The following is a 12,704-nucleotide window of genomic DNA, read 5'->3' as shown; positions in this document are numbered from 1 at the left end:
CTAAGTAATTATTGGGACATTGTGGTTTTGGTGGCTTTGGAAAATGAAGAAAGAAACCATTGTGCAAACTCTAAGGCTACATTCAAACGACCGCTGGGGGACGTATATTCGTCCCCCATAGCCTTGCAATGGCCGTACAGCATGATACGGAGCAGTATGGTGCAGCACAAGTGTGGCAATGTACCATTCCATAGCCGGAAAAAGAAAAGATGTCCTATGTTTCCCCATAATACGGTGACACGCAGCGTGTATCTCTATGGAGAGGTCCAGGGGCGAGCAGCGGTCACCCCCTCCTCCTCTCCCGTGCGCCGACATGTGCTCGCTGTGCTTGACAGGCACACATTCGTCTGAATGTAGCCTAAGGGTGATGGCACACGTGGCGTTTTGAACGCGTTTTTGGGCCGTTTTTTAAGCAGTTCGTCAACAAACGCATGCTAAGGGTGATCCCACACATCGCATTTTTGGACTGCATTTTTAGTCTGTATAAAAATACAACGTGTGGCATCACCATAAGGATGTGTTAACACAAGCCTTTTTTTTTTAAATGCGTTTTCTGGAACGCATGCATTTTCTACAGATTACCATGGATTTGGCTGCTTTGAAAGCATTTTGAAGGTGATGGCACACGTGATGGCGTTTTGAACCTGTTTTTGGCTCGTTTTAAAGCAGTCTGTTAAAAAATGCATGTGTTTTTTGACAGGTTTGACCAATTATCTTCATTTAAACTGGTCAAAAACGGACTGCTTAAAAACGGGACAAAACCGGGTTCAAAACGCCACGTGTGCTACCACCCTAAGCAGCTAGGTCCCAATGTAAACACAGCTGCTTACACTTCCAGCAATAATAAAAATGCTTTAAAACCACCCAAATGTTTCTGGTAGGCATTTAGAAACGCATCTAAAAACGTCAGGTGGGAACACACCCTAAGGCTGGTGCCACACGCACCGCTTTGCCTGCGTTTGAAAACGCAAACGCAGACAGAGCCGCACCCACTGGCATCAGCGTTTCTATGGAAACGCCTGCGATCGGGAACAAGCAGCCGGTGGGTGCGGCTTTCTCTGCGTTTGCGTTTTCAAACGCAGACAAATCGGTGTGTGTGACACCAGCCTAAAGCTTGCTGTCCACAAACAAGATTGGTCAGACAACCTTGCTCCGTGTGCTTGATTTACAGGATCAAAGTATAAATGCTAAACCTAATGAGTTCACTCCAGTTCTGTGATTCTAGGTCCAGTATGGTAAATCCTGTAAGAACACAGAGCAATAATATCAGACTAAACTTTCTTGTGGGCTATAGGCTTAAAAGTAATGGATGGAGAGTAGATACATTCCTAACTATACTGTATTACCTCAGGAATGCGCTTCCATATGGGCTTCATGTCACAGTTTTATTGTGATTTTACAGCTAAATCCTGGCAAAACCTAAACCCAATTGCTTTGTACGGTCCGTAAAAAAAAACAAAAAGATAACACATGAGGATGCACCGTTGTTGAAGCAGTTGTAACTGCATCATGAAAACACAGACAAAAACATCTTTTACCAACAGCGACAACGTTGCAAAACATCGTCCAGTCATGGTAAAACCTCTTTTGATATGTAATAATAATAATAATATTATTAATAATAATAAATTGCATTCACACCCCAGCGTCTGATTAGAACCAAACATACAAAAACAAGAGGATACCGTAATTCTGTTAATTGGCAGCTGATGGTTACACATGATATCTAGAAGCAGAACCTTGTAAAAAGTTACTATAAAAAGGAGATAAAGTCCAGTTATCAATATATACTAATACAATAGTGAGTGAAAGTATATCCAGAAGAGGAGGAGCGTACAGTATAATGTCTTCTAGCATTAGGCGGTGGTGGGGGCTGCAGCCCAGACATAATATAACACAAGGCAAAGATCAATAAGTGGCAGGAATTAGATTGTAGAGGGTATATCATTTTCCACCTTACCTTACTGCCTGGGACTGCAGAGTCGCCTACACTGCTGCTTGTACTAGGGGTGAGGCACCTTCCTCTCTGGAAGAGGCGGTTTCTGCTGCACAATCCGAAATGGGTGATCACCCTGTCAGTCACACCCAGGTTACTCCCTCCTGCTCTCTGCTGCGACCAGCATCCAAATTACAGAACAGGAAGTGAGAATTCCTGCTTTTTTACTACATCACCAAAGAAAAATACTGAAAAGAGCTCCCTCAAGCTTTAACCCTTAAATGTCAACACCTCACGACACACTTTGTTTTCTGTAAAAAAATGTATACAGAGCAACTTGATGGTTTAGAATTCTCTTCCGTGGATACTACATGGGTTTTAAAAAAATAAAAAAAAGACCTATTAAACAGCGGCAAAGGTGACATCTGAAACAAACACACTGCTCAAAATACATAGAAATCACATCAGGGTAAACCAAGGGCCCCCTGCACCAGTTCTAGGTCTGGTAATGGTTCTGAAGATGTCCTACTGGTATCTAACAGCAGTCCGGATAGAGTGAGGCCATGTTCACATGTTCAGGTTTCCAGATGGAGTGAAAAGAAAGAGGAGGAGTAGTACCTTTAAATTATTTGTTCTTACTTGTTGTGATACGGTTTTTTTTTTGCATGTCAATTTTTCACTCCCTACCTTCAGAAATCTATTTTTTTCCTTTTTCCATGTACAGAGTTATGTGAGGGCTTGGTTTTTGAGTAACAAATTGCACTTTGTAATGGTGATATTTAATATTCGCTGCCGTGGAAACTTGTAGGCTTGGTTTTTACAGCTTTCACTGTGCACCCCTAATGAAACGTCTCTTTTATTCTTTGGGTCAGTATGATTAATTAATAATAATAATTTTTGCTTTATTTATATAGCGCACACAGATTACGCAGCGCTACACAGAGCTACCACATTGTTCCCTGTTCCCAATGGGGGAACCTACCGGTATGTTTTGGAGTGTGGGAGGAAACCGGAGGACCCGGAGGAAACCTACGCAAACAAAGAGAGAACATACAAACTCTTTGCAGATGTTGACCCCTAGGTCCCCAGCACTGCAAGGCTGTAATGCTAACCACTAAGCCACCGTGCCACCCCATGATGTGATTTAATACATGTACAAAGACAGAAATTTGTCGTTTTGCCATCTTCTGGCTCTAATAACTTTTTTCATACTTCAATGTGTACAGAGCAGTGTGAGGTGTAACTTTTTTGTAGGTTGAGCTGACGTTTTCTTTGCCACCATTTTGCGTACAACCTTTTGACTGCTCTTTATTAAATTGTTTATATGTTGCAAAATGGCAAGTGTCTTTTCGGACATTTGGGGCAATAATTTTCATTACGGGGTTCAACGCCAGGAATAACCGTTATTATATTTTGATAGATCAGACATTTTGGGATGCAAGAATAGCTAAAATATTTATAATTGTTACCGTTTATTTTCATATCAGCTCTAGAAAAAAAGAGAGTGATTTTTTTAGCTGTTTTAAAATTTTTTACTATTTTTCAAACCCCCTCAGGTTCTTTAACCCAAGGCTGTCTGATTAATTTTACTATATACTGCCATACTGAAGTATGGCAGTTTATTGGGATTTTACACATGATAATCACACAGCGTTTTCCAGGACAAAATTACGCTGACCACCCCTATTACATCCCCAATGAAAAACCTGTAAAATACGCCACAACTACAATATATTGTTTAGTATTGGTCTCCCATATGGGTCCCCTCCATATGAGCGGAACGCTATGCCCTAAACATTTTGTGGGGCATTTATCAATTTTGGCAAAGGGTCTGTGTTATTGGCTCACAAATCGTGCTATAATTTTCGCTGGGATGTTAGATTGGGGTATAAGGGGTTAATGAATTGGTGCAGGACCTAAAAGGTTTATAACTGTGCATACATAAAGATGAAATGGAACTCTGTAGACCCTCCGTTTTCAGCTCTAAGTGTGCGCCAAAAATTGCGCCAAAGAAAACTCTGGAATCCCAAGAAGTGCCCAAAAGAAAACAGGAAAATTTGAGAGTGTTGGAAAAGCACCAAGAATGTGGCACCAACACTTCATAAATAAGGTGCAACAAGGAAAAAGACAAAAAAAAAAAAAAAAAGTCAATAATGAATGACCCCCATTGCGTCTTGCTCACTGTGATAAAACCCTCTGCACCACCTGCAGAACACACACAGACTCTATTGGGGAGATGTATTATGCATATGATAAAGTCCCTCAGCCACTGTGAATACATCAGGAGCTGTACTGGTAGAAAAACGACGTCATGCAAAAGTGCATAGAAATGCCCTACATGGCCCACTTTGCCAGTGGCCATGCCTCCTTCATACCTCCTCCACACTCACATGGCATAGTCGCAGAATTAAAGGACTTTTTCCCCAAGAAAGAAAATTCTCACATTTCAATCCCCTAGTGATGTTTACACAATAAAGATCATTTTAACCCCATACTTTACAGTTTTACTCAGTTGTATTGCTGTTTTAGCTCCTATGACTCTCTAGGCTGCTCAGTGCAAAATCCCAGGGTGTGGACGGGGTCTCTCTGAGCAGAAACATCTAGTTCTGTGGGGTGACCATGTGGGTAGATTATCAGGGTACAGGTGTATATACACTTTCATCTGGCTTCTGGCATTGTATTAACACACTGACACATAGAGAGATGAGACAGATCAGAGAAGAATGAGATTAAACAGAGGCTGATAGACTTTTACACTGTTACACTGTGAGCTCTGCTACATCTCACAGATATGTTCCTGCCTCCCCCTTTCCCTGGATCACTTATCCCCTTGTAGTTTGCAGCCTCTGACTATGCTCACAGGAAGAGATCAGTGAGTGTCCCTGAGCTCCATGTAGGGGGCGTGGCTACAGCCACAAAGCAGACACAGACAGAAATCTCAGCTCCACAATGTCATCCAAGATGGCTGCCGGATCCTAAGAGAAGTTACAGGGACGTGTCCAGGGGCAACTTAAATTGTTTACACCAGAACTGATAGAGACAGGTTGGAATTATATCTGTAAAATGCTGTATTTTTGTTAATAACAGTGAATTAGAGAATGTGTTATTTTGTTATCCTGAGTACGTATAAGAAACTTGTCTTTAATCGTGGGAATACGCCTTTAATTGCAATTTCTTGCACCGAAAACTGTCATAGAAGCCCTGATAAATGTCTCCCTATCTGAGTAAAAGAACACAGCACTTAATGGGAATGTACCCATCCACCAAGCCTTATAATCTGTCTACAGCATGTTGTAGAGAAAAGCTATAGGATTTCAGTCCTACCATTTCCAAGATATTCCCAATATACTCATTATTTCAGGAACACAGGTGAAGTTTGGTAAGTGTTGGAAAACTTACCCTGTGATGTCCCTGTGGGCTAAGACCCTCCCTACAACAGATAAGAGCACCCTTATAGAGTGAGCTTGATATCTGGAACCTAACTAACGGACCATCAGGGGACAGAGAGCGTCATAATTGGAAAACGCATGTATAATAAAGCCGCTACAGCTGGTGGTCTCCTGGAATCGACAAATCCCAGTCCAGGGTATGGGATTGTAGAGCTGAGAGTACAGAGACCCAAAAGAGAGGACAGGAGATGAACCTGGCGCTTTAGCGTGTCATCAAGGAATGAGTGTTAGAAGTTCTGAACAAAAGCACTTTATTTATAAAATAATTAGTAAAAAAATATATAAAAAAGATAAGGTGCTACGCGTTTCGTCTCTCTCTACGAGAGCCTTGATGAAGTGTCGGAACTTCCAACACTGTTTCCTTGAAGACACGCTAAAGCGCCAGGTTCATCTCCTGTCCTCTCTTTTGGGTTTCTCTACTCTAAATTAGATGAAATAAAAGCATGGTGGCATCCTAGTCCAGATCTCTGCAGGGTGCAACTGGAAAATGCATTCACAAGTCATGGCACGACAAGTCTTGTTGGAGGCTACATCTTCAAATGACATTGATTGGGAGATAAATGTATTAGCTCCTATCACTCAGTGATGCTCAGTGCAAAATCCCAGGGTCTGGGTGGGGCCTGTCTAAGCAGACCCTTCATGATCCATCTAGTTCTGTGGGGTGACAGTGTGGTTTCATTATCAGAGTACAGCTATATATACACTTTCATCTGGCTTCTGACATCGTACTGACACATAGAGAGAGAGATGAGACAGATGAGAGATGATGAGATGCCTACTACACAGAGGCATGACAGACACTGTCAGCACTGCTACATATCTGTTCTTACAGATATGTGCCTGCCTCTCCCTTCCCCCTGACCATTTGGGTGCTGGCAGGAAGTGAATCAGTGAGTGTCTGAGCTCTGCGGTGAACTGCAGGGGGTGGGGCTAGAGGCTCAGAGCAGAAAGACACAAAAATCCAAGATGGCGGCCACCCAACCCCAAATCAGAAGTTTCTGGGTCGTGTCTAGGGGCAACTGAAATTGTCTACACCAAGACTGATAGACATATACATTTATATCTGTGAAATTGCTGCATTTTTGTTAATAACAGTGAATTAGAGAATGTGTTATTTTATTATCCTGAGTACATATAAGAAACTTGTCTTTGTGGGAATAGCCCTTTAATGGACAGGAGCATAGGAAAGAATGAAGCTTGTGACTAACTACATTATCATAATAAACAGCTAAAAAGATACATATGGGATGGTCTTGGGCTCGCTACAGCATAGAATAAGCCGAGGATTTTCATATAAATGTAGGAGTGCAGAGAAGGGAATATTGAGCTTTGTACCATTGGGTAATGCTTTACTAGAGATATAGCATGTCCATTTCATGCCCATTTAACTGATTTGGGTATCTCAGTCCCTCATGACTTTTTTTTTTATAATGTTCCTGTTTGGGTCTTTTTCCCGTACACTGATAATAATTGGGTATTTGATACTTCCCCTTGAAACAGTGACACTAATCCCATAAATTAAAAAAGAAACATTTAGAACTAAAACAATCTGTATTATTCATTTGGGGAAGTGTCACCAAGTTCTCAATAGTTTATAATGCGGCCTATGAATAGTGGTTTTTTATTACTGTAAGGCTGTTGTGTGATCTTGGCCATTTTACCTGCAGGACATGTTCAAGCAGAGCAGACCTTTCCTTACTCGCGTCATATTACAGCATTGGAAGGCTTCTTGTAAGTCACACTTTGATGACTATGCAATGGAGGGGATTAGAATTATTTTTAAAGGTTTGTTTTGTAAAATTTTGTGTTCAAGGATAATGTAGAATAAAGTTACCCAGAATACCCAAGACCTCTGAAATCTGAATCGATATACATGATTTTGCTGTAGCTTCATGTAGGAAAATATCCTACACTACAAAATTACTGTAAGATATCAAGGGTAACAACACTGCTAATTAAAAATCTCTAGAGAATATTAGCCTCCCCCTACCCCCACCCCCACCAGTAAATTGGCTTCATCAGGGATTGAGGCCTAATGTCATGAAAAAAGACACATGAGCCTTGCCTTGGGTACTTTTTTTTTTTTTTTTTATTGTCTTGCTTCTTACTGCCCCCTGCTGTCCATACTAAATTAGTGAGACTGACACTTAAAGAGAACATGTCCCCGGATTAACCCCACTAAACTGCTTACTCCCTCAGGCAGGGTACAAAATATGCTTTCTAGAATTCCCTTGTTTATGTAAAATCTCACCTATTTACCTATATAAAATATCCCCAAAAGTCAGGCAAATATGACTTTTCTCACTTTGTTTTCACATGAGATGAGTCAAGTTTAATGTTTGCAGGGGGAGTGACATTTCAGAAGCCAATATGATCATCTTTTCTATAGTAATTAGAAACATGATTTTTGTGTCATATTAAAGATAAGGATCTCATCTTTCACATCACATCAAGCCTATGGCTCTGTTCAGTTCTTTAGCTCACAGAACCATAAGCTTAATAGGATCTAAAAGTTTCTTATCTTCAATAAAACACAAAAAGCATTTTCTAGGTACCAGAGAAGCTAGGCACATTTACTTAGGCTTTGTGCTGCACTTTTTTCTGACTGTGCCCTATCTTCTATGGGAAAATAGCTTGCTCAGGTATTTAACCTTAAGGACCAGGCGCTTTTTTGTTTTTGCGTCTTTATTTTTCTCACCGAAACCTTCAAAAATCTATAACTTTTTTTTTTATTTTTCCATGTAAAGAGCTGTGTATGGGCTTGTTTTCTGCGTAACAAATTGCACTTCATAGTGATGGTATTTAATATTCTATGCCGTGTACTGGGAAAAAAAAAACATTTGCGACATTTCCTGTGGGCTTTCACTGTGCGCCACAAATGACATATATACTTGATTCTTTGGGTCGGTACGATTACGGGGATGCCAAATTTGTATAGGTTTTATAATGTTTTCATACATTTACAAAAATCAAAACCTCCTTCATTTTGCCATCTTCTGGCGCTAATAACTTTTTCATACAGAGCTGTCATTTTTTGCAACTTTTGATGAGGTTTTCAATGCTTTCATGGCAACAGATTGCCCCTCCCTGATGACATCACGCGGAGTGACAATAGGAGCCAAGATGGCGGCAACCACGCACCACCCGCTCGTTAATCAGAGGGTTAACACCCGCAATCGGTGCTAGCACTGATCGCGGGTGTCAGAGATGAGGGTTTGCTTCATTACGAACCAAGCACCCAGGGAGTATGAAGAGAGCTCAGCCCGTGAGCCATCTTCGTACTCCCCCATGCACAACAAGACATAAGGGTACGTCTTATTGCATTATGGGGTTAAGTAGAGGGCGCAACCTTTTTTTTGCGCAGCTGCCCTGGCTTCCATGTGGCGCAAATTACAGGGCGTTCCGTCAGACGATGATTCGGACTGAGCGCGGGATTTACTTTCAAATTGTGTCGCAAGCCATGCACTTCTATGCACCACTAAAAAGATGGTGAACTCTGTTGGGCCTGAGTGGGGAAGCGATTTATTCACGATATTGGGCGTACGATCTTAGCACAGTGCATTGGAGTCAACAATGCACTTTCAGTGAACTCTGGGGACGGGGTAAGTAAATGTGCCATGGTCTTCTGAATTGACACTAACCCTACAACTATTAAACTTGACTCGTCTCATGTGAGAATAAGAGACAAGTCATATTTGCCTGACTTTGGAGGATATTTTATAAAGGTAAATGGGTGAAATTTCAGATAAAACAGGAATTCTAGAAAGAAGATATCATACCCTATTTGAGGGAGCTAGTAGTTTGGTGGGGTAAAACTTGGTGGCAGGTTTTCTTTAAGCATCAAGAAGCACGGGACTATGGCCGTAATATGACATCTATTCTTAGATCTACTACTGTACAGACTTACAAAGGATATATCTTCAACTGACCCTGACCTTAGGTCATTAGGATTGAAGTCATGTCACTCAAGACAGGGTAAAAATGGCAAAGAAATTTAATCTGTATGAATAAAAAAGATAAAATAGCACTTAATATCCTTTGACAGCTCAATTTTTTGAAATCTATGGCAGATGTATGGACATTTGGAGAGCATACACTTTGGGTGCGATGGTGAAGAAACAGTTTGGTCAACAGCTTACAGAAATTTGTATCCATGGCTTCCATTGCCTTTAAGTAAGTAATTTGCTAGACTTTGTGTCTGTGGTATTCTAATTTTAGCAGATCTGCAGGAAACTGGGATATTTATTATAATTTAAGTTTTCCCCATATTAAAGCTCATGGGGCACATTTACTTACCCAGTCCCTCGGAGTTCCAGGATGCAATGTGCCACGATTCACTTAGATCATGTGCCACTTCCCCGCTCAGGTCCGCCGAAGTTCACATTCTTCTTCCTGGTGCATGTAAGTGCTTGGGCTTACAACACAATTTTGAAGTTAAATTCGGTTTGTCCGAATCCGTTGGATCGTCCGACGGCCGCCCCCCAATTTCTGTTGCATGAAATCCCTGTACCAGCGGCCCAAAATGGAAATTGTCGGAATATCTGATGAAAGTGCGGTCCGCGGGACCCTTAGTAAATGAGCCCCAATGAGTAGAAATTAGCTTTTTTGACATTTTGTTACCAGACCAGATTTCTTTTTACATTTTTTTTTTAATTTTTCTATTAAAAGGCGAAGGAAGGGTGTACCAGCTAATACCCAATGAGCAACTATCTTGACGTGTATGGTGGAGAAATATATGTCCTCTCCCATGTGCTACATTCTCTTTTTGTACCCACAGAGATCAGTTTTTCCCAATGACTACAGCAGACAGCACAGCAACAAACCCCTAAGGATTGCATATCTTTCGCATTCCAATCTGTACTTTTATAGCTTGTTTTCCACTCCATAAGCATAAATCTCACTGTGAAATTGGGTAATATAGACTGGCGAGGATGTATGTGTCCGTGTAGAGCAGGAGGAGACCAGGAATGGTGCAATATTCTATGGGTCTGGGCAGGTCTGGGACACCGTAGTCAATAGTAAAGCTCCTTTACACTTGTCAGCATGTCAGTTCAGTTCCGGTGTGCAGCGTTCGGGCCGTGTGATCCGGGCAGCATGCGTTGCGAGTTCATCGCAACACACTCGCGAGTGTAGAACAATGCACTTAAAATCCAGTTCAGCATATGCACCTAGAGAGGCGGAGTCCCTTGTTCCTGACACATATGCCAAAAACTGTATTATTCACTAGAGCAGCTTATGTTAAACCCTTGTCTATGGATTTTTATTGTAATTTTTATGTATTTCTCTTACCATAAAAACATAAAATTTCCCAAAATGAGAGAAATCACCAGGCAATGCCATGGACACAGCAGAACCTCTCCTACTATTTAGTTTCATACAAACATTATACAATTTGGAGCAAGTTTTGTCTAATTATTATAAAAGTGCAATCTGAAAAACAAACAAGCCAAACTTTTAATAATGAAATACTTCCATTATCTCCACTTAACTAATGGATCCTACATCTCCAGGGGAAGGTATTCACAGAACCTTGTATGTGAACTCATTCCTATCATGGGGAAGCTGTTTGTTCTGCTTATCTGATACTGGACATTATATGCCATTCCATCAATATTATGTCTACTACTTTTTTTTATTCTACATAGAAGCCTATAGGGCACCTGAGGTGATGCATTGTATAGTCCTGGCATATATGTTCAGACAAAGAAAGCCGAGTGTTTGTTTATTGTTCGGAAAAGTTTCTTAGAGTAAAATAAGGGCTTTAGAAGAGTGAAAAATGAAATACACCATAATGAAGTCCACCATATCAGAATTTTGCACCTCTTTCACACATGATGGTAAGAGAAATTATAGGGGCTAGTGTTTGCAGATAGGTTACTTCCTTCTGAAATGTCAGGCTTATACAAAGGACATACATATAAGTTAGCTGCTTTATATTGATATATAACTCCTGCTGTAATAAGTTTATTATGTATAAGTCATAACAGTTTGATGTTCAGCGCAGGCGTGTCCAAGCAAGAGCAACGCAAAATGTGGATGTTAAAGGGGTTGTAGGCTGTTACTGCAAGAGTTTCCATATAAAGGAGCGAAGGGAACTCCTTTATTCACATATTTTGTTATCTTTTAGTATTATAAAGCTTCTAGCAAACAATTTACACCTTTAATCCCTTACCAACAACACTACATAAATAAATGGACTATGTAACAAGTCCACGTACCTACAACTAATTCACTTACGTGATCAGATTGATGTCAGTTATCATGTCACAAGGATTAGAGGGTTTGGAAAGTCATGGAGGGAAGATACCATCTGTGTCAGTATATATATACACCGTTTTTTGGGGGATTATAAGGTGCACCGGATTATAAGGTGCACCATCAATAAATGCCGCTAAAACATGAATTGACCAGCAGGTGGCAGACCTGTGCACAGTACAGGGCAGCTGTTGTCTATAAGTACGGTTCATATATAAGGTGCACTGGTCTATAAAGCGCACCTTTGATTTCAGAGAAAAATCAAAGGATTTTTTGTGCACCTTATATTCAGAAAAATACGGTAGTATTTATATAGTGGCATCAGATTCTGTAGTGCTCTGTAAAAAAAATAAAATAAAAAAAAAATCAATATTTCAATCAATATTCACGCGACCGTAGGTGGACATATGTATGGCTGCAACCTTGTGGCCATACATAGATCTCCCATAGACAGCGATGGCCGCACAGATCAATATGGTGCTATACACGTGAAAAAAGAAAGGACATGCCCCATCTTTCCCCGTGTTACGGGCCATACACCGTGCATGTCAATGGAGAGGGGAGGCGTCACAAAAAAAAAAAAAAAAAAAACACACCAGGGTGTACAAACATATATAATTGTCAGAATCTCTATCCAAGCTGCCATGTAACTATGTAATGGTCTGGCTCATCCGTGGATTTTTTAAAATTATTATTATACAGAAATACAAATACATTAACAAGTATACACAATACACAAAGACAGATGACAATAAGCCAAGCAAATCTTTTTGCAGCTGCAGCCTGGGAGGGGCAACATTTTAGTCTCATATCTGAGGTGACAGATATATTGAATTTCAATTTTCAGATCGGGCGAAGTATGACCCTGCTATTAAATGTAATGGGCTAAGCGCTTTATGGTATTTTTCAAGAACCAAAATCAGTTCACTGAGAAAGGGGACTTCTCCCATATGTCCCATTTTTCTTTTGTTCTACAAAAATGCATATAAATTTGTGGCCATCATAATTTCATAATGCCTGTACATGTTTACTTTATTGCAGACATCTATTAAGTTGAATGTTTG

At 40.5% G+C, this 12,704-nt stretch overlaps 1 protein-coding gene across 3 annotated transcripts in view; it reads right to left on the bottom strand.

Annotated features, from left to right (window-relative positions):
• CPNE1 (copine 1) overlaps nt 1-12,704 on the bottom strand; it is a 68,358-nt gene that overhangs the window by 30,163 nt on the left and 25,491 nt on the right. For 2 of the 3 annotated variants that reach the window (XM_072111884.1, XM_072111882.1), the window contains exon 1: nt 1,961-2,119. The exons of the other annotated variant lie outside the window; for it this stretch is intronic. The gene's annotated coding sequence lies outside the window, so the exon portion shown is untranslated. Of the gene's footprint in view, nt 1-1,960; nt 2,120-12,704 lie in introns of those variants that run through there. 3 annotated transcript variants of the gene reach the window in all.

Source organism: Engystomops pustulosus, chromosome 6 (assembly GCF_040894005.1).
Source record: "Engystomops pustulosus chromosome 6, aEngPut4.maternal, whole genome shotgun sequence".
Lineage (NCBI taxonomy): Eukaryota > Metazoa > Chordata > Amphibia > Anura > Leptodactylidae > Engystomops > Engystomops pustulosus.
Note: the sequence above shows the minus strand (reverse complement) of the source record. Positions and strands in the feature narration are given on the sequence as shown.